Raw genomic sequence first — 18,459 nt, forward strand, 5'->3', positions numbered from 1 at the left:
AGAGCAGTGCAAGTTGTAGGATTTCTGTTAGTAAGAGCAACTTCCACAACTGTCAGGGGAATTTATTCCAGCATAAAGTAGGATTGAAGATGCGAGAGAGGTATGTTGGAATTAAAGTATGGTGGCTAAACCAAAGGCATCTGTAGGTAGGGATTAGGAATGCTGTGCTGAAAAGGCAGTTTTCCTATGTTATTAAATAAACCTTCAGCATCTTGCTTATACAACAAAATTAATGAGGTTGTTGAGGTTAGGAGCAGTGTGAGATGGAATGACAAGAGAGACAAGTCTGTGTTTAGCTCTCAGTTACTGCAGGAACTTCTGAACTCTAAACCACTGTATGGGCAATATTACAAATAGACTCTACCTGAAGGTTGTTGAAGAACACTGTTCCCAAAAGGAATATTGCAAAATGCATCCAGAATGTCCCCTCAGTGCTGATCCACAGTACCAGCTGTGCCTTAAGCTGTGGAAGCAAGAAAACTCAAGTTCTTCAATAGCTTAAAAAATAAATCAGCCTAGATTTGTTAATTTTTTAAAAGGATTAATCAACCTTTCAGCAGCAAGCAGTGACAGGCCAGAGCCACAGTGCTGGAGTTGTTGTGGCCATGACCTGCAGCTCCTCTTGCTTTCCTGTTCTCAGAGAGCTCTCAAGCACATGCACTTTACAGATAACCTTGGCTTAGGCTTGGATTTCATAAGCAATTTGCAATCTGTGAAAACACCACTTCATTCTGTAGTAAAACTCCTTGCTCATAAAAATCCCTCCCCATTCAGATCCATATGTAAGAACAAGGCAAACTCCTACAGGGATATTCTGAGACACTCCTGCTTTAGAACATGAGCTTTGTATTCATAAATGTTTTAGCCTGTTTCCTGCAATAAAGATTAAATTGTTGCTCAGGAAGTAAAGCTGCAACATGTGCCTTTGACAACGTAATCAAACTTTATATAGCCATGGTTTTATTGTTTTCCTTTTGTTTTGCTCTTAGATGACTAATTTCTGCCTAAAAGTGACAGCAAGAGTTGCCGTCTGAGAGGCCGCTTGGAGCTTTATTTCTATTTTAGGCATATTTAAAGCACATGTATTCAGAAGTGTCATTATGTAAATCAGTTTTGAAAATTGAGCTCCATTAAAAATTGCAGTATCATTTTCTGAGCTAATCCGAGGCTATTTTAATCTCAGAAATGAAAAAATAACCCCACAACCAAACCTTAGGTTTTTGTGAGGAGTGGCACTTCTACCTCTGATGTTGTAATTGCTGTGCTAATATGGTAATAAAATACATTGTATTCTTAGTGGAGCAAAGTGTTTGTGCTTCTTGGATTTGGAAAATCCACTGACCTGAAATTTGGAATATTTGGAAATTCCACTGCATTGCCTGGAAACAAAAACTGATAGTGGAGTCCAGTGTGAGGAATGATTTTGGCAATGGTGAAAGTTGATCCTCAGGGTTTGACTCTTTAAAGGCTTGGCTGGGCCAAGAAAGGTTGGACCAGATGATCCTTAAGATCCCTTTCAACTTGGTATTTTAGGAAAAGAATTTGAGATTAAAAAATAGGCCTAACATGGAAGTTGGGTAATAGGTACTTTTATAGCTTAAAGAAAACTCTGCATGTTAGGCAGAGCGGTGGTGGTAGTGGTTTGTTTTTGTGTGTGGCTTTTTGTTTTTGTTTTTAAATACTGCCCTGAGTATTGAAGGGGATTTAAATGTAACTGTGGTGTTCTGGAATTGCTGTAACGGCATGGGGTTTCTTAAGTACTAACAAGAGGAAACCAAAAAGTTTCTCATTTTACATGGACTTGTTTCATTCACCTGCTTTCAAAAACCAGAAAAAGCTGAACTTCCTCTGGCAATAGTGTGAGAGCTTGGGGGAGTTCACTGGAACAGGGCCTTTGTAGAGTCTGCTGTGACTTGGGTAGGGAGCACTGCAAATGAAGGGACTGGATGTTGTTTCTTTGTAGTTTCTGAGGTCCTGGGGACTTCTGTTCTCCACTGAGCTAACAGGGATAAAGGCAAATCTATTACAGTTTCAACTCAGTTTCTTTTGGCAACCGAAGTCATCACTTTTTGCGAAGTCCCAGAAGAAGCCATTTAAAAGTACAGTATCATGCACCTTTGTCTTAAGTGTGATTTAATAATTTTAGTGTAATGCAAATCCTCACCTGCAGTTCATCAGGGCAGATGTTTCCCAAACCTCAGTTTACAGTACAGGGTTTAAAAGGTGGCCCTTTGGAACTGGCAGAAGCTGAGTAGGTGATGAATTTTTGGCTGTGACAGAAGGTGAATCAGTGCTTAAAAAACAGATACTTAATGCCATTTCAGCTGCCTGGACCTCCAGTGGTGCACCAAGAGCTCCCAGATGTGCCCAACCCCTGGCTGCTATTCCAGAGCCTGGGTCTCGCCATATCTCTCACTTCTGTAAATAGTCTGAGTGCTGTAAACTGCCTTAAAAAGGCACTAACACCTAAGTTTAGAGCTGTGAATTGCTTTCTGTGGTGTTTATAGTTTGGGGTGACACAAGGAAAGGGAATCTGCTTTTAATTTAGTCTGGAGCTCCATACAGGATCTGTGTAAGCATTAAAGCATCTGCACGGCCAGGATCGGTATTTTCAGGCAAGTGAAAAAGCCAAATCCCAGAATGCCCTTCAGCACCAAAATATCAGAAGTTACAATGTTCCCTTTTTTATAACAAAGGGAAACTATGTAGGAAAATGCAAACTTGTTAAGAGGCAAAATGTTTCATGGGGAATGTTTGAAGACACAATGTGCAAAATCTGAGTGGTTCTTTTCTCCTTTAGGTAAAGAGCAGTCTGACAGATTGTGACCAAAAATAAAGAGTTTTGTAACTAAAAACCTCTTTTTTTTAAACAACAACAAAGATCCAAACAAAGAAAAGGGAAAGGGGCTGCAGGCTTTGGCAAGTTAAATGTAAAGCAATAGTAAATTAGGCTAAAAGTGGTCTTGAGGAGTAATTGGAAGGCTTTGAATCTAATAATAGTGAGGGTAATGGCTTCAGCCCATCAGAGACAGCCTTCTCAGAAGATCTGTAAGGCTGATAAATGATCAGGACCTGAAGAGCTGTCAAGGAAGATAAAGCAGTTATAGAGAAGTAAATGAATTATTTGCATTGGTATTTATTGGAAAGGATGTTGGGAGGGTCATTGCTATAACCATTTATTTCAGTGATGGACATAGGAAGCAGAGAGAAGAAGGTTTCAGATAGGTTTTCTTCTTGATTTGGAAGGATTCAGGTTAATTTTTAATCAAGATGATACCGGAACAGTCTTGTTTTGCATTAATGCAAATTCTTCAGCTAGAATTTATAGGATGAGCACAAAATATGATTATTGGAATTCATCTGGGCCTTAGTTTACAACTCTTGAGAACAAAATTGATGCGTATGGAAAATTAATGCAGCATGTGTTTGATCAAAAAGAGAAAAATATTGCAAAGTAATGTACTTGCTCATGATCTTTAAGGTATATTGTGAATCACAGCTGCTGAAAGCCAGCAGAACTTGCATTAATTACTTGGGTTTGTTCCTTTTTTTTCCCAGTTTCAAACTTTCTGTCCCTAGAATATGCTAATATTAAACAGTGCTTATGAGTGATTGTGGAAAGAGGTTCCAAATAAAATCTGTCCTTTCTGAATTCTCACTGCCTGCTATTTTATTTGTTGTGAGTTTCAATTTTGGAGCAGCTCTTTTTTAGTGCTTTTATTGTAGCATTAGAAGCAGCCTTTTTTAGGCATGAGATGTAGAAAGTTAGCAATGCAAATATGGATTATTCACCTTCCTAGAGAAACTTCATCTTACTGAAAAGCTCTTCCTAACCTTTGTTTTTATCAGGGAGAAAGAACAAGAAACACAAGAAGAGGAACATTTGATGGAAGAAAAGAAAAAGAAAAAGCAGGAAGAAAAGAAAAAGAAGGAAGGTGCTCAGAAAAAGGTTTGTTCATGTTCCTGTTGTAATTGATCCCTTCACTTGTAAATGTGACTGTGGGTTCTGATGCTGCAGCTTCACTTGTGGGAGTGAGCCTGGCACTGCATCATTGCCACTGGCTTGGGGACAGGCTGTGGTGACAGAATCCTGCCCAGGCAGCTGTGCCAGGGCTGTGGCACTGACAGAATCCTGCCCAAAGCAGCTGTGCCAGGGCTGTGGCACTGCCCATGCTCACCATGCCCTCCTGGCAAGGGGCTGCTCCCACACCTGCCTCCCATGGCCACTCCTCTGCCCCAAGTGCCTGGATCAGCCCCAGCAGGTGCTGGTGGCACTCTGGCATCCCAGGCTCATTTTCACTGCTGGCCATTCTCCTCCCTCATTTTCTGCATTGCACAGTTTTAATTTGAAATAAGAAGTAAATGTTGTCTTTTCTGGTATAAAAATCAGGCATCATGAAAAATTCCAGACAGATTATAAAATAAACAGATCTTCTGTGAAAGCTGCTAGTGAGGGTGGATTCAGAGGGATGCTGGGCAAAGTCACAGAAGTTAATTCTGCTGGGTGCTCAAGGTTCACACACAGAATAGGGGTCCAGAAAGCCTCTGCTCCCCAGGAGAGGGAAGGCTGGGTGGGTGGAGGGGGCTGCTGCCCTCTCTTGTCATTCTTTACACTTTTATGGCATCTGCTTCTGGCTCCAGGCAGACATTTCTATCACATGAAGTTAAACTAAAATTCTCTAGTCCTTAAATGAAACAAATGCCTGATTTATGTAAGCAGTTTCTGCAAAAAGTTAGGCCTGCAGCCCTATAATTGTTAGGTATCATTTGCAGTATTGACAAGTAGTTGATTTGTTTTGTTCTTCTCTTCTTTCAGGCTGCTGAACAAAAAACCAAAGGTAAATTCATGTTTATTCTCTGTGAAATGTTTGATATTTTTATAAGCTTGTTTAAAAAATGTGCTTGTACTTTTTATTCATTGTGTCTCTTTAATGAGGGGAGTATATCTTACTAGCATTGTTATGTTCCTAAAGTTTTGTTGGGATTCTCAGCATAAGCTTTGGCTTATCTTGCTGGGTGTATTCTATGGCAGCCTTTTGACAAGAATATATGGATTAATTTTCTGTGAACCATAACACAGCATGTGTCATCTCTTTTGTCAAGACAGATGCAGTTTTCCATTTAGTTGTTAGTAGTTATTTATCTGTTTCAAAGACAAGTAATTGTCCCTTTCCCCTTGCACAATTCAACTCAATTTAATGTGTAAACTCAATTCATGGAGCTTAGAAGAAACTATTTCCCCTGCTGCCACCACTGCCTGTTTTTCTTTCTGTGCGGCTTTTCTGCCTGGGAAGTGAGTGGAGCTGCTTTGCAGCAGGGTCAGGAAGCAGCAGAGGTAAGAAATGCCTTCCCCTTTGGGGGCACTGGGCTGCCAGGTTCCCTGGGAGAAAAGTTAATGAAGCTGTGGCTTTCAGAAAGGTGAGGAAGAGAGGCAAGGTAATGTCTTTCTTCTGCATCTGATGGCTTACAGAGCTTTTTGTGTGTCAGTTCTGAGCCAGCTCAAGTGCATTGTCATTTCTTGGTGGGTAATTAGGTGACAGACAGGCAAGTGGAGCTTCCCAGAGTCCCAAAGAATGAGAATTAGAGAAGAGCCAAGCTTAACATAAGGGCTGGACTAAACAACTTATGTTTCAAACACTTATGGTTTATTTCTGTTTCAAACACTTAGGATTTATACAGCAGAAATTGAATATTACTTCGGTAATATGAATTCAGAAAAATAAAGTAATAACTGCATGATGGAGATTCTGTAACAGTAATTTATCAAAACTTTGTCCTTTTCTTTCTAAGTTTTTCCTATGTAGAAAGGGAGAGGTCAGAAAGTTTTATTTTGAATTCTGTAGCATCTGCACTCTGAGATTTCATGTAGTGTATAACACTGGATTTTACTTTCAAGAGAAGGGGGCAGAGGTATGTGAGTCCCACCAAAACTTAGGTACATGAAAAACCTTGGAATTAAGATTCATAAGAGCAATTTCTATCTAAAAGGCATATTTTCACAGTATTGCTTGTTTTGTTCTCTGTATCAGCTCATTTCTGTGTGAAAAGGTTTCACTGTTCTATAATGGATTATAATGACTTTTTAATATCACAATTCAGCAGCAGATGTTTTTGCTGTCAGGGTAACTAAATTCATTTTCACGTGGTAATGCAGTGGCTCTTCATTTCTGTTACGAGTGAGACACAGAGCCTTCTGCTTTCCCTCTGTGGGATGTTACTATTTCTGTCTGTGTTGTGACAGCTTTGCTTTTAATTGCTTGAAACTGCCACGTTTAAGTTTCTAGTTAATAACCTCAGTTTTTCAGGTATGCTTGTGAGTTTGTTTCTTTCAAATTTAGGGACTGCATTTCTCCATCTGATGGATTTTTTTGTTCATTATCCGTGTATTTAAGCATCTTCTATTCCCATAAAATATGGATCAGCAAGAAGACAGCAGTGGATAAGGAGAGTTATGTTAGAGATTAAGCATCTTTGGCATTTATTGTTTCATCTGTCAAATGCAGTGATGCAGCTTTTTGTGGTTCAGTATCATTGGAAGGGAGTACCTGTCCTACAGAGAGCCCAAACCCCCTGTTCATGCTCAGGGCAGGGGCCAGGGGTTATTTACAGTCCTGTAAGTGACCCTTCTTTAAATTTCCTTTGTCTGGCAAATACTCCTTCCTTTTCAGGTTGCTCTGTGGAAATATTTTATTTCCTCTTTATAGTGAAGTTCCTTACATTTATCTTTAGGAGGGATGTGCAAGAGCTTATGAGAGGTGGCAGGAATTTCTTAAAATAGATAAAATATTAATGCAAAATTAATGAGAGGAAAAATCTGACTGAACTTTTTTCCTACAATATTCAGAGTTGACTGTAAACCTTATTGCAATGCTGCACCAAGTGCTTTAGTTGGATACATTTTCAAGGATAAGTGACCCATACTACTAGAACTAAAAGGCAACACAGGGATTATCATTGAATTTAGTTAATTTATTTCCTGTCTGGGACACAGCAATTAAATTAGTTGTGATGACAGGATGGCGCTGTAAAACTGAGTGAGTGGACTGCAGCAGGTAATGCATGCCAGTGGGCAAGATGTATTAAATCAGAGATTAAAGCTGGACATTTTGCAAAATGTAGATTTTGGTAGGTGACATCTTTATAAATATTATTTAATGGAACTCTTTGTAGTTACTTAAAAAAAAATTGCTTAATTTTGTGTGTGTGTCACTGAGTTCTGCAACTGGGTTGCCATGGCAGTGAGAGGTGCTTGCACTACTTGGTGGAGAAAAAGAAATCATACAAGTGCAGGTGGGATCTGGCAGGGTTTTTCATTTTGTTTTTCAGCTGGCTGGGGCAGGGTGTTTGTGCAGTCCCTGTTTGCTCTCGGCAGTGTTTGTGAGGGGAAGGCACTTTGCTGAAGTGGGTAGGAGGGGCCAGGTGGTGAGACTCGAGAGGGAGGGAGGGGTTGGCATCTTCTGTGCTACAAACCTGTGACCAAGGTCTAACTCTTTTTAATTAATAGTTAGTTTTTCATGGATTTGCCTGTCACAGCGGTGTGGAGTTGCTGTGCTGGCCAGTAATGAACTCGTGTGGTTTGTTCATGTAGCTCTGAGCTGGTCTGGGCTGCTGCAGGTTCAGTCTCTGCTGAGGCCTCAGGAAAGAGAAGGGAAGAAAGAGGAAGGAGGTTTCCTGTGGGGGTGTGTTTGTGGTGTGTTGTCAGTTCAGTCTTGCTCTGAGGCCTCAGCCCCAGCTGAATGTTTCCATTTGTGATGTGGAGCACAAACCCTTCCAAAATAAACACGTATTTCCACCCTTAGGGGAAAGGTATGAGCTGCTGCTGGAGCCCAGGCTAGGAGTGCTCCCTCACACAGCTCTTGCATCCACTGAAACAAATTCTTTTCTCTTTTTAACAATGATCCAACCCTTTAAATCTTCTCTACATAACAACTCCTTCAGTTTCTATTTTTTTCCCTGTAACGTTGTTTGCCTGAGTATTTTTGTGAGGCTGGATCTTTTATAAATACCCTGTTGGCAACAATTCTAGGGAATGTGAAAACAAGAGAGATTGGAGAGCTGATAAAGACCTGAAATGTTTCTCAATTACTTGAAAACAAATGAAAGTAGTCTTCCTGTTCAGCTGGAGAGAAGCACTGCAGAATTAGATGAGGTGGGAAATGAGCAGGTTTTTATTGCAAATTCAAGTTGTTGTTCTTTTATGGTAATTTTTTTCAGAACAGGACTATTGAGCACAGGCTATTAGTGTTTATTTTACATGTATAAACTCTTGCCAGTTTATGTGCACTTGATCAAGAAACTTTGTGTATAAAGGCTTCTCTAATGAAAACATTCAGCTGTAATTGTGAGCGCTGTTCTGTTTGGTGAAGGGTCACTAGTATGGGAATGGCTGTTATTTAATAACCACAAGGGCTTTCAGGGAGCTGTGCTTGTCATAAATACTATCAGGGTGTGTTTTGCTGCCTGCTTCTCTTCTAGCCATCCTCCTGCAGATTTAGTCAGCACAGGTGATCAGTTCCTTACCTGCTCCACTCCCACCTCAGCTGAACGCATTTGTTTAAAGCTGATATAAAATAGCTTAAGTGGTTTGTTACTCAAACATCCACCCTGGTAATTGAAAGGCAAAGTATCCATCCAACCCTCCAGCATTATATGCAGTAAAGGTAAGTGCTAAATCTGCAAACAGAGAAGTAAAAACAGTTAAGCCTGTATAATGCAGTTAGTCCAACATAAAAAGTATTTTGCTAAATACTTTCATTAGAAATGTTAGCTGGAAAATATTTTTTTCCCTTGACTGTAAAGCAGAGCTGGTCAATCTGTGCCTTTGGACCTCCATGGTCCCTGTAGGTCTGTCTGGCATGTTCATGGCATGGGACCAGGCAGGGAGAGGAGGGCTTTCCAAGGGGAAAATGGGAATTTCAGCTCATGCTGGGGAATGATGAAGCAGGACTGCAGGATCTGGAGTGGCTGCAGTGGCCCTGGGACTCAGCAGCCTGTCTAGCACTGCCTGTCCTCTGTCCCAGAGGTGCAGTGGCTCCTGAGCTGAGCACCATTCCCTTCCATCTGTGCTCCGGTGAGGAGCTGTCCCCTCCCCCAGGCTGTCTGGGCTGTGTGCCTTGGGACTCCTCAGTGTGTGATGATTTTAATATGCAGCCTGCAGAGTCAGGGAGGTTGTCTGCAGGCTGGGAGATTACTCTGCCAACGTTTATGCTTTCATACATTTTATTTTGGGGGACTGAACAGAAAACATGTAGCAGTGTGTGGTTGCTGGGTAAACCATTGTGGTGTCACAAATGTTGGCATACTTCCTTCAGGTTATCTGGCAGAACTGTATCTTTTACCTGGAGGAACATGGTCTGCTCTATTAGAAAAGGGAGTTAAAAGGAAAAAAAGAATGGATGAAAATATCTGAGACTCCATCCCCTGCTCTGGCATTTCTGTTGGGATGACAGGAGTTGCAGCATGCCTGTTTCCAAAGCTGGGTTATTTTCATTTCCAAACCAGCCATGTAGATTATTGCATATTTTTAAATTGATTCTTTACTTACCCTGCCCAAATGGGCTGTTAGAATTTTCTCTGCCTGTGCTCATGTGTGTGTGACTCACCTTCCTGTAACCTCCATTCTGCTTGTACAGAAATGAAGTTTGTATATATTGATAATGTGCTCCTTCTGGCTATGGTAGATGTTACTGATGTTTAGTGGTAGTTCCATAGGAAAAAAAGGAAAATGAAACTTTTTAGAGAATCTCATCAGGATTTTAAGTAGAATTCTGACAGAGTGTAACACAATCAGTCTTTTTTAAAAAGAAAAGTCTTGAGTTTTTCTAGTTCGTGTCATATTATTGTAGGAACCAGCAGAGGCATTTTCCATAAGATTAGAAAATGTGTTCCAGCCTACAAATCAGGTATGATTTACAACAGATTTACAACCTCTGACTCATTTGAGTATTTATAGCTTGTGCTTGAATATCTGCCTCTGTCATCTTGTTAGTTAAGTGCTGTGTTTGTACTGAACTGCTGCACATTGTAGTGACAAAATGTGCCATAAATCATCATTGCAGAAGGAGGGGGAGCCCTGCAGTAAGTTCTTCAATTAGATCTTAATATGCAGTCACTTGATAACTTAATGATAACCTGTGGCCATACGTTAAGGCTTTGTAACACAGAAATGTTTTCTTTTTGATAAACGTTATCATGGGGGTGTTCTGCTACTATAAGTATCTTTAAACAAACATGAATTTGTTCATAAAACCCACTGAGATATCACTTCTCTGATAGAGGAGTAATTACCATTTTACAGCCTGCACAGAATAGAGGATGGAGGTAATTTGTGAGTCCAGTACTGGGTGAAGAGGAGTAGAAAATGCAAAAAGATTGAAGCAGACAGGAGGAGCAATTTGCCTAGTCAAGGAGACAAAGCAAAAAGGATGAGCTGAGAGAACTGGAGTTAAAATAATAAAAACTTTGGTTTCCTACCTGCTTTTCTTTCAAGTGGAGTGACTGTGAGGTATTTAATAAGCTTTTTGCTCTCACAAGTGCAAGAAATATTATGAGTAGCTTCAGCATTGCCATTGTGAAGTGAAGGAGAAAAGGTAAACAGTAAATGTATGAATAATCTTTGGTAAACTTTCTTTGGGTTTGTAGCTCTTTCTGTGTGTGTCTTGCTGGTTTGCAAGTCAAAGGTGCCCAAAGAGAGATTTTCATTAATAATTTTTTAAGGAGAGAGGGTTTGTCAGGGCTGGACAGCCTGAGCCCTGCAAGCAAACACTGACACTTCTGGAGGTTTAAATCTTCTGTAGCTCCTGGGGAACTTTAGATTCCCCAGCTTTCAAAGAAATGCTCTTTTCAGACAACAACACATCAAAGCAATTAGTACAGGCTTGTGGGAAAAAAAAAATTTCTCTTAAAGTAAAACAAACACAAAACTCTGGGGTTATTTGAAAATAAAAGAAGTAACCATGAAATATATTCTTCCTAATGTACTCCAAGCTTGAGCTGGATTTACAGGACAGCTGCCTCCTCAGAGGTGCTTTGATGTCCTTGCTGGAGTTGCTGCTGCTTTGCTCCTGTGAAGCACCTCCAGTCCTGGTGATGCCTGGAGAGGCTGCCTGGAACAGAGGCTGGACAGAGTTAATGGAATAAAATAGAATAGGGATTTATTTGTCATGATATTTTCTGAAAAATTCTTTCACTAGGATTTCTTCTCCTAGGAAGCTGAGAAGCCTCAGAAAAGAATGAAAACAATAATTATCTGATTGCTTGGGAATATGGTCTGGAGATAGTTTATCAACAGGTGCATCTTTGATTGGTTCCATGTGAATTGTTTTTAATTTAAGACCAATCCCCATCAGCTGTGTCGGACTCTGAGGAGTCACAGGCTTTCATCATCATTCTTGTTTAGCCTTCTGATGTATCCTTTCTCTTTCTTTAGTGTAGTTTTAGTATAGTATTTATTTTAATATTATAGAATATAATATCACAGAATATCCTATCATAGAATATAATATAATATCATATATCTTAGAATAGAATATCATAGAATAATAAATCAGCCTTCTGAGAACATGGGAGTCAAATTCTCATCTCTCACCTCATCCTGAGAACCTCACAACACCACATTTATTTGAAGGCCTTCAGAGGATACACCTGGGGCAGTACAAGAGCCCAGCCATGGCTACATCCAAGATAGACCCCAGGTCACGAGTTTTCACACTTTTATAAGTTTTGGTCCATTTTGGTATTGGGGTTAATTGTCCAATTACAGCTCCAGGTTATGCAGTCCCACCCTCCCAGATTGCTCTCCTCATTTTGCTGTTGTTTGTACTTTCTGGGCCTGAAACAGCCCAAAAGCTCGGGCTGAAAAAGGATTGTTTTGTCTGACTGAACTGTGCAGAGAACTTGCTAACACTTTATATGAAGTTCAGAGTCACACACCAAGGCAGTACAGAATCTGAAAAATGTGAAAGGTAAAACTTAAGGCATCACTGGTCAGTGCTTGCCTTGTGAGCTTTGCAGATTCCTCTTCTGGGAATGGAAAAGCAGGTAAGGGCTCAAGCAGATACTCCTAATGCTCCTCAGGTAGTTTTTATTCTCTGTAGAGGTGGTCTGTTGTAGTTTGCTGTTCTGCAGATTTTGACATGTGCTCATAATATAAATACAGAGAGAATATTGCTTTTTCTGTTTCATCAGATAGGAATGATATGGGTTTATTAGGTTGAAGATGGCAAGAGCCCGACCTGTAAGTAGTTAGTTCTAGAATTAGATAAAAATGGGAGTTTTCCAACACTGGACACAGTTGGTTAAAAGCACTTTTCAAATGCCCTAGGTTGTAAGGGTTGATACCCTGCTTGAAGGCAGCAGGACACCCTGTACATCAACAGATTTCCCTTTACATGGTCCTTTGGCAGATGCATTTCTAGCCTAGCACATTTTCTCTCCAAGAATACCCTTTGAAGAGAGAGCAAGCACAGACTGGGTTACACAGCTAGGCTTTTCTAGTCTAGACTAATTGTCAGTGGGAAGTGCTCTCAGATAAATCCCAGTTTGCTTTCCCAGCAACAAAACTGCCAATACAGTTGTGGACAACTGGGTATTTTAATAGATAAATTTTAACCCAGCTGCACAGTGCTAATGGTGTTGGTTATGATCAAACTGCACGCTGGGTTATGGGCATTTATCTGCCCACAGTGGGTGCTTTGCTCCCTGCTGCTGTTCCCCAGTGCAGTGTGTGGAGCATGTGGGCTGTGAAATAGTCAAACTGCTGCTCTTTTGGCATTGCAGCAGCTCAGGCACTGGCAAATGCTCTATTCTTCTGTCAGTCTGCTTGTAAAATAACTGTTTTCCAATTATAAATAGAATGTTGTCTGATGTTTGCCCTCCATCAGAGCCTATATGCCCCAGTATTTCCTTTGTAAGATGCCAATTTTATATCTACTGATAGCAACAAACACCCATCCCACATCTCCTCCCCACCCTGCAGAGATTTGTTTCCTTGGAAGGGATTTTGTAGCAAAAATATAAGCACACTGTTCATCAGTGTGCTTCTTTCTCCCTTTACTTTCTGAACTAAAGTCTGCTGTTCACTTTTATTGTTCTTTTAGAGAAACACGTCCATGAAGGGAGTTCCTTCTCTGTCTGGAGGCCTGGCTCACACAGGTTTGCATGGAGAAGGCAGCTAACAGTTTCTCATGAAAAAATGACCTATCAGCTTTGATTTATCTGCAGCGTGCTGACCACTTTCCATTATTAGATTATCATCTTGCTACCTGGAGGAGGCTTGTAAGGCATATAAATATAATGTTGATAAGATCTGCAAACTGTGAGCTGGAGGAGAGGTTCATCAAGAAATGCATTAGCTCTCTTTGGTAATGATTGTTTTGAGATACGTGCTGGGTTTCTAAGGAAAGGGGAAGGATGAAATCCACTTTGAACTGTAACACTAGTAGGTGCTCCTGGAATAGTTACTGTACAAATGCTGCAGAGGGTTATCTTGGGAAAAGGAAGGGAATGAAAACGTGTTTTTGATTCTTTTACACTGTGTGTGAAGTGTCTGGCCTGAGGGACCTTTGTGTTCTCTTGTTGACTGTCTGGTGTTGACATTCCTCTATTCTGAGAACCCTTGGCTTCCCTGTGTTTTGCTAGATTATTTTAATGTTTTTCCTGAGTTGTTAAAGGTGGTAGCCCATACTTTACAAATCCTACAGGACTATTTAAATGTCTCTTTAACCAGCTCACACTCTGGTTGAGCTGGTAAATGCTCTGAAGCTTCTGCTCAGGTGTGCATGGTGCACCTGATCCTTCAGGTTATTCCTGAACTGGTTCAGGCGGTGCAGAGTGCATTAGCATGCAGAGAGGAGGTGATTTTCCCTGCAGGCATCCTGCCCCTGTGGGGTGGCAGCAGTGGCTCATGCTCAGCTTCTTGTGGGACCTGTGTTTAACAGCAGCACTGAATCCTGCCCTGGGCGTGGCAGCTACTGTTATTGTCACCTGCCCCATGGGAACAGCTGAACTTGGTGTGACTCAGGCTCCTGGTGACCTTGCCATGTTAACAGAAGTTGTTCTCTGTTTTAGCATAGTCTCCTGAAGACCTGTCCTGTTACCAGGATGCTCTTAACATTTCAGGCAGAATTTCTGATTTGGCTGCTGTTACTGTCTTTTTTTTTTCATCAACCAGTTTTTTCACCTTTAGGAGGCCAGACATCTCTCACGAACTTCTGTTTTGAAACACATGAGTTACTAATCGAGAGAATTGATGATTCTTCAACTCTGTTAAAAATTCAAATGCCACCTTGAGGTCTTACTATCACAACACTAAATATATCCCTTTAGATGAGCAAAAAGGGGATGGTCTTAACCCTCTCCCCTCTCTCAGACAGGCCCAACAGATGTTCTTGAAAGATGCTAATTATTGTTGGAAAGGCATCTTCATGTTCAGTCTGTCTTTCCTATAACTTAAGCCCCTTCTTTGTTGGCTACTTGGCCCAGGAGAGCTGATTTTCCCCTCAACTGCAGAGGCCTTTTTGTGTCTCCTGTTTTTTACTTAGCAGCCCATCCAGTTTTCTCTGGTGCTACCATTTTCAGGCTGTTTTTCAAACTATAATAATTAATGTTTTTCTCCTTTGGAAGTCCTTCCAGTTAGTGGAGAATTATTTTTTTAAAATGCAGTATCTGTATATCATCATGGTTTGACCGCAGGAGGCAGGAGCTGGGGCTCACTACCCCCTGGCAGGATGTGGAGAGAATTGGAGGAGTAAAAGTGAGAAAACTCGTGGGCTGAGATGAAAACAGTTTAATAAGTAGAGCAAAAGTCACACAGGCAAAGCAAAGAGTTGATTCCCCACTGCCATGGCAGGCAGGTGCTCAGCCATCCCTGAGGGAGCAGTGCCTGGGGAAGACAAACACCACCACCGCAAACATCCTCATCTTCCTCCTTCTCCCCCAGCTTTGTGTGGTGATCATGGCACCATCTGCTGTGGAGTATTCCCTTGTCCCAGCTGGGGTCAGCTGTCCTGGCTGTGTCCCCTCCCAGCTCCTGGTGTCCCTGGCAGGGGTGAGGAGCAGAACAGGCCATGGCTCTCTGTGAGCACCACTCAGCAGTAACAAAAACACCCTGGGTTATCAGCACAGATCCAAACCACAGCTCCACACCCGCTCCTGTAAGAAAATGAGCTCTGTCCCAGCCAAAACCAGCACAATATCATTGGAGAGTTATTAAGTAGCCCCTGAGTTAATCTGGGGGCAGTAACCTGCTGCTATTCACAAGTAAAACTTAAGGCTGATTTATTTTATGTGCTTTTCAGGCTCACCACATTGCATAGCTCTGTAATCCAGGCTGTTCAGAGCAGTGCTAATCCTTCTCTTTCACTTTTCTGTCCCTAAACTCATGAAAAACTCCCAAGTTTCAGATATCTTATCCCATAAAGACCTCAATTTGATAATGTGCAGTTTCTTTTTCACTCCCCATTTCTTCTGTTTAATCACCACCCATTTTCCCCCCGCAGGTAGTTCCCTGAAGTATACATTTAAATATATTCCTTGCTTTAATTTCCCACTGCAGTTGTTAAGGCTTGATTGACAAACCATGAGCACCCTTCCTGCAGGTGCTGGGGGTGTCAGGCTGTCCTGTCCTGCACTGGCAGTTCTGTCCTGCTGTACATGTGAGCACCTAGCATTTCCTTTCAAAACAGGAGAAAGGCTTCAGAGTGAAAACAGGAAGAAAATGTGTTCAGTGCCACCTTTCTGACATAGGCTCCATCATAATTCATGTCTTGCTGCAGCTTCTATATCTTCCTGCCAGTTTCCAAGAGTAATAATTTAATTTTTTTTCTTTGTTGTGTAGTTATCTCTAATCTTGTCCAGTGATCACTCTAGAAAATCAGATGAGAGGTTGTCTTCAGCCTCCTCAATTGTTCAGCTATTCCTTCCCAGAAAAGATCTGTAGAAGACTTTGTGATTTGGTGCCTTATTATAGCTACTAAGACTTAAAAAAAATATATATAATTCTAACTTAAAATCTGTGGATAATAACTTAGATGCGTAGTAACAGTGAACACTTAAATCCATAATCCCATTTTACTGATACCTGGAATGGAGATGAGATGTTGAAGCTCATCTTGTTCCACCCCACAGGGTTGTCACAGCCTTAACTCACATTTGCTGGAGATTCAGGGAATGTTTTAATCCTTATTTAGCATATTTATTCGTTTAGTGGCAGTGCTGCCTTTCCTCTGGGCGTTGAGCAGAGCTGGTGATGGGGCTGACGTCATTGTCACCCTGTGGCCAGTGGCAGATGTGACAGCTCCGTGTGCTCCCTCTGCTGTCACCAGCTGCATTCTCAGCACAGGCACAGCTTCTTCCTGAAACCCCAATAATGGATAAAACTGAATCACGTGGTTCATAATTCTGAGTGATTATTGTGAAATAGCCCCTGGTTTAACCCAAAGTGTCTTGGTGTGTCCTGAGTTCAAGTCAGGGTGGTGGGACAGCACAAACACCATCAGCTGGCAATTTTCACTTTTTATTTACATGAGAAATTGGGAGCATTATAGATTTGCCTCCCAGCTGTCTGTCCTCCAAAGTGCAAGAATCTACTTTAAAAAACAAACTTAATAATGCATTGTTGGATAGATCTGCAAAGCCATTAAAGGGCTGTTGTTTTTGTACCCTGCCTAGGCAGACATGGTGTTTTCCTCTTTGTTTGCAATTGGCTTTACTGCAAGACATTTTCATTTTTTCTGCAAAAAGCAGAAATGAAACCCTTTGAAAACTGGACACACTCATTGAAAGTGTGGAGTTTACCCAAAGTGTGAGTGGGGAGGAAGAATCTTAGGATGTCACTTATTAAACCAAGCTGTATTTCTTAAAGTGCTGGTGTTACTTCTTTTAGCTAAGTCTAAGCTCATTTCTATGAAATAACTGTGTGTAATGCATGTGGAGTAATTAGGTATTCCTTCCTAGTGAGGAGAAGACATGTGTCTAAAATAAACTGAGCAGAATTTTTGAATTAAAATGAAGTAATAATATTAAGTTATTATTAGTAATCTTTATTAAAACATCTTTAATTTCTTTTAACATTCATGTAATAGAATCTGATTTACTGGGAGTGGCATTTAATTAATTTAATTCAATTTAGAGAGTTAACTCTATTACATATTAGTACAGAAAATTACCCCTGAACAGTCATTTCTCACTGGTGACATGCAGTAAGTTAATTTAGCTCGGAGTTCGTTTGGGTGCATTGTGAGTTCTTGGTGAAAGTTGCTATGGTGACACAGGGCTGTCACTGGGACAACAACCCTGCTGGAAACATGGGATGGATCCTCTGGCCTTTTCTCCCTGCTCCATGTGGTGCTGGAATCTCAGGAAGAGCTTCCCTGGGCACTGAGGGGACTGGGCTGTCCTGCAGGATGTGCTCAGCAAATGAACTCACTTGGAGTTTTCTTTGGTTCCACCTTACCTACAGGGAAATGATTGCTGAGCCCCCACCAGCTTTTAGTCTGCTTTCCTTTAAGAAATTTTCCTGAGGAACCTGAGTAGGAGAAGGTGTAAACTGCTCGAAGTGCTTTCTTCACATTTCTGAATAATTGAAATCCTGTTTTTTATATGTGGCATTAATGCACAATGGCACTGGAGACATAAAGAATCTGTTCAGCTATAACTGAATTAATGAAGAGTTTGCTTCAGATTCAGCGTTGAATCAGAAATGAAGAGTTTGTTTCTGACTCTCCAGGTGTGACTATGAGGTAGATGAGCTCAGAGTTCCAAACAAAAACCTTCCAGCATTGAGAAGCTCATTCAGAAAAACACTATTGCATATGAAATGTCATGTTTAGGTTCAAAAGGAAGTATTAAAAAAACTGAAATATAATTTTTAAGTTCAGTGGTTTTTTCTTCCTCCCCCCCCCCACTGCAGATCTGTATACAGATTTAAACACTCATTTGTTTGTTTTATCACTAGAGCATGACTTTAATTTCATTTGGTTTAGCTGCATAAGGGATCACTCTTCATTTTGGGCTTCAAGTTCTTCTCAGCTGCTCCTTTCTGAAGGCAAGAATGACATTTTTGTGTCTTTCAGATGCTAGGAACTGTATCCAAAGAAGGATGTAGAGCCCCAAACAGGTTTTTTATGTTAGAAAGTCTGTGAAATTTTATTATTACAGTCCCCTAAAGTGATAATGATATCCCTATGGGTTCTGTATGTTAAAGACCTACTTGCTCAAAGCAGCGATTTTCAAAATAATTCTGTGAAATATAAATGAACATCCTCACTTATCCTAATAAGGACACAAGATTTTAACATGTAGGGTGAAAATATTTTAGGTTTACCTTTCACTGACTTGGCTCCATGCACAATTTCTCAGGATGATGCTACCTGAAACTTGGAATAAATCCACACTGCCCAGGAGTGGGGGAAGCTGGTCCATGCTGGACACTCCGTTGGCTCTGCTTGAGTTTTTCCTGCT

General features: G+C 40.9%; 1 long non-coding RNA gene across 1 annotated transcript in view; it reads left to right on the forward strand.

Moving 5' to 3' along the window:
• Nucleotides 1-18,459, forward strand: part of LOC115948276 — a 46,100-nt gene that overhangs the window by 17,756 nt on the left and 9,885 nt on the right. The window contains exons 2-3 of the long non-coding RNA XR_004082111.1: nt 3,850-3,949; nt 4,817-4,838. This is a non-coding gene — a long non-coding RNA (uncharacterized LOC115948276). The remainder of the gene's footprint in view (nt 1-3,849; nt 3,950-4,816; nt 4,839-18,459) is intronic.

This window comes from Geospiza fortis, unplaced genomic scaffold (genome assembly GCF_000277835.1).
Source record: "Geospiza fortis unplaced genomic scaffold, GeoFor_1.0 scaffold244, whole genome shotgun sequence".
In the NCBI taxonomy this organism is placed as follows: domain Eukaryota; kingdom Metazoa; phylum Chordata; class Aves; order Passeriformes; family Thraupidae; genus Geospiza; species Geospiza fortis.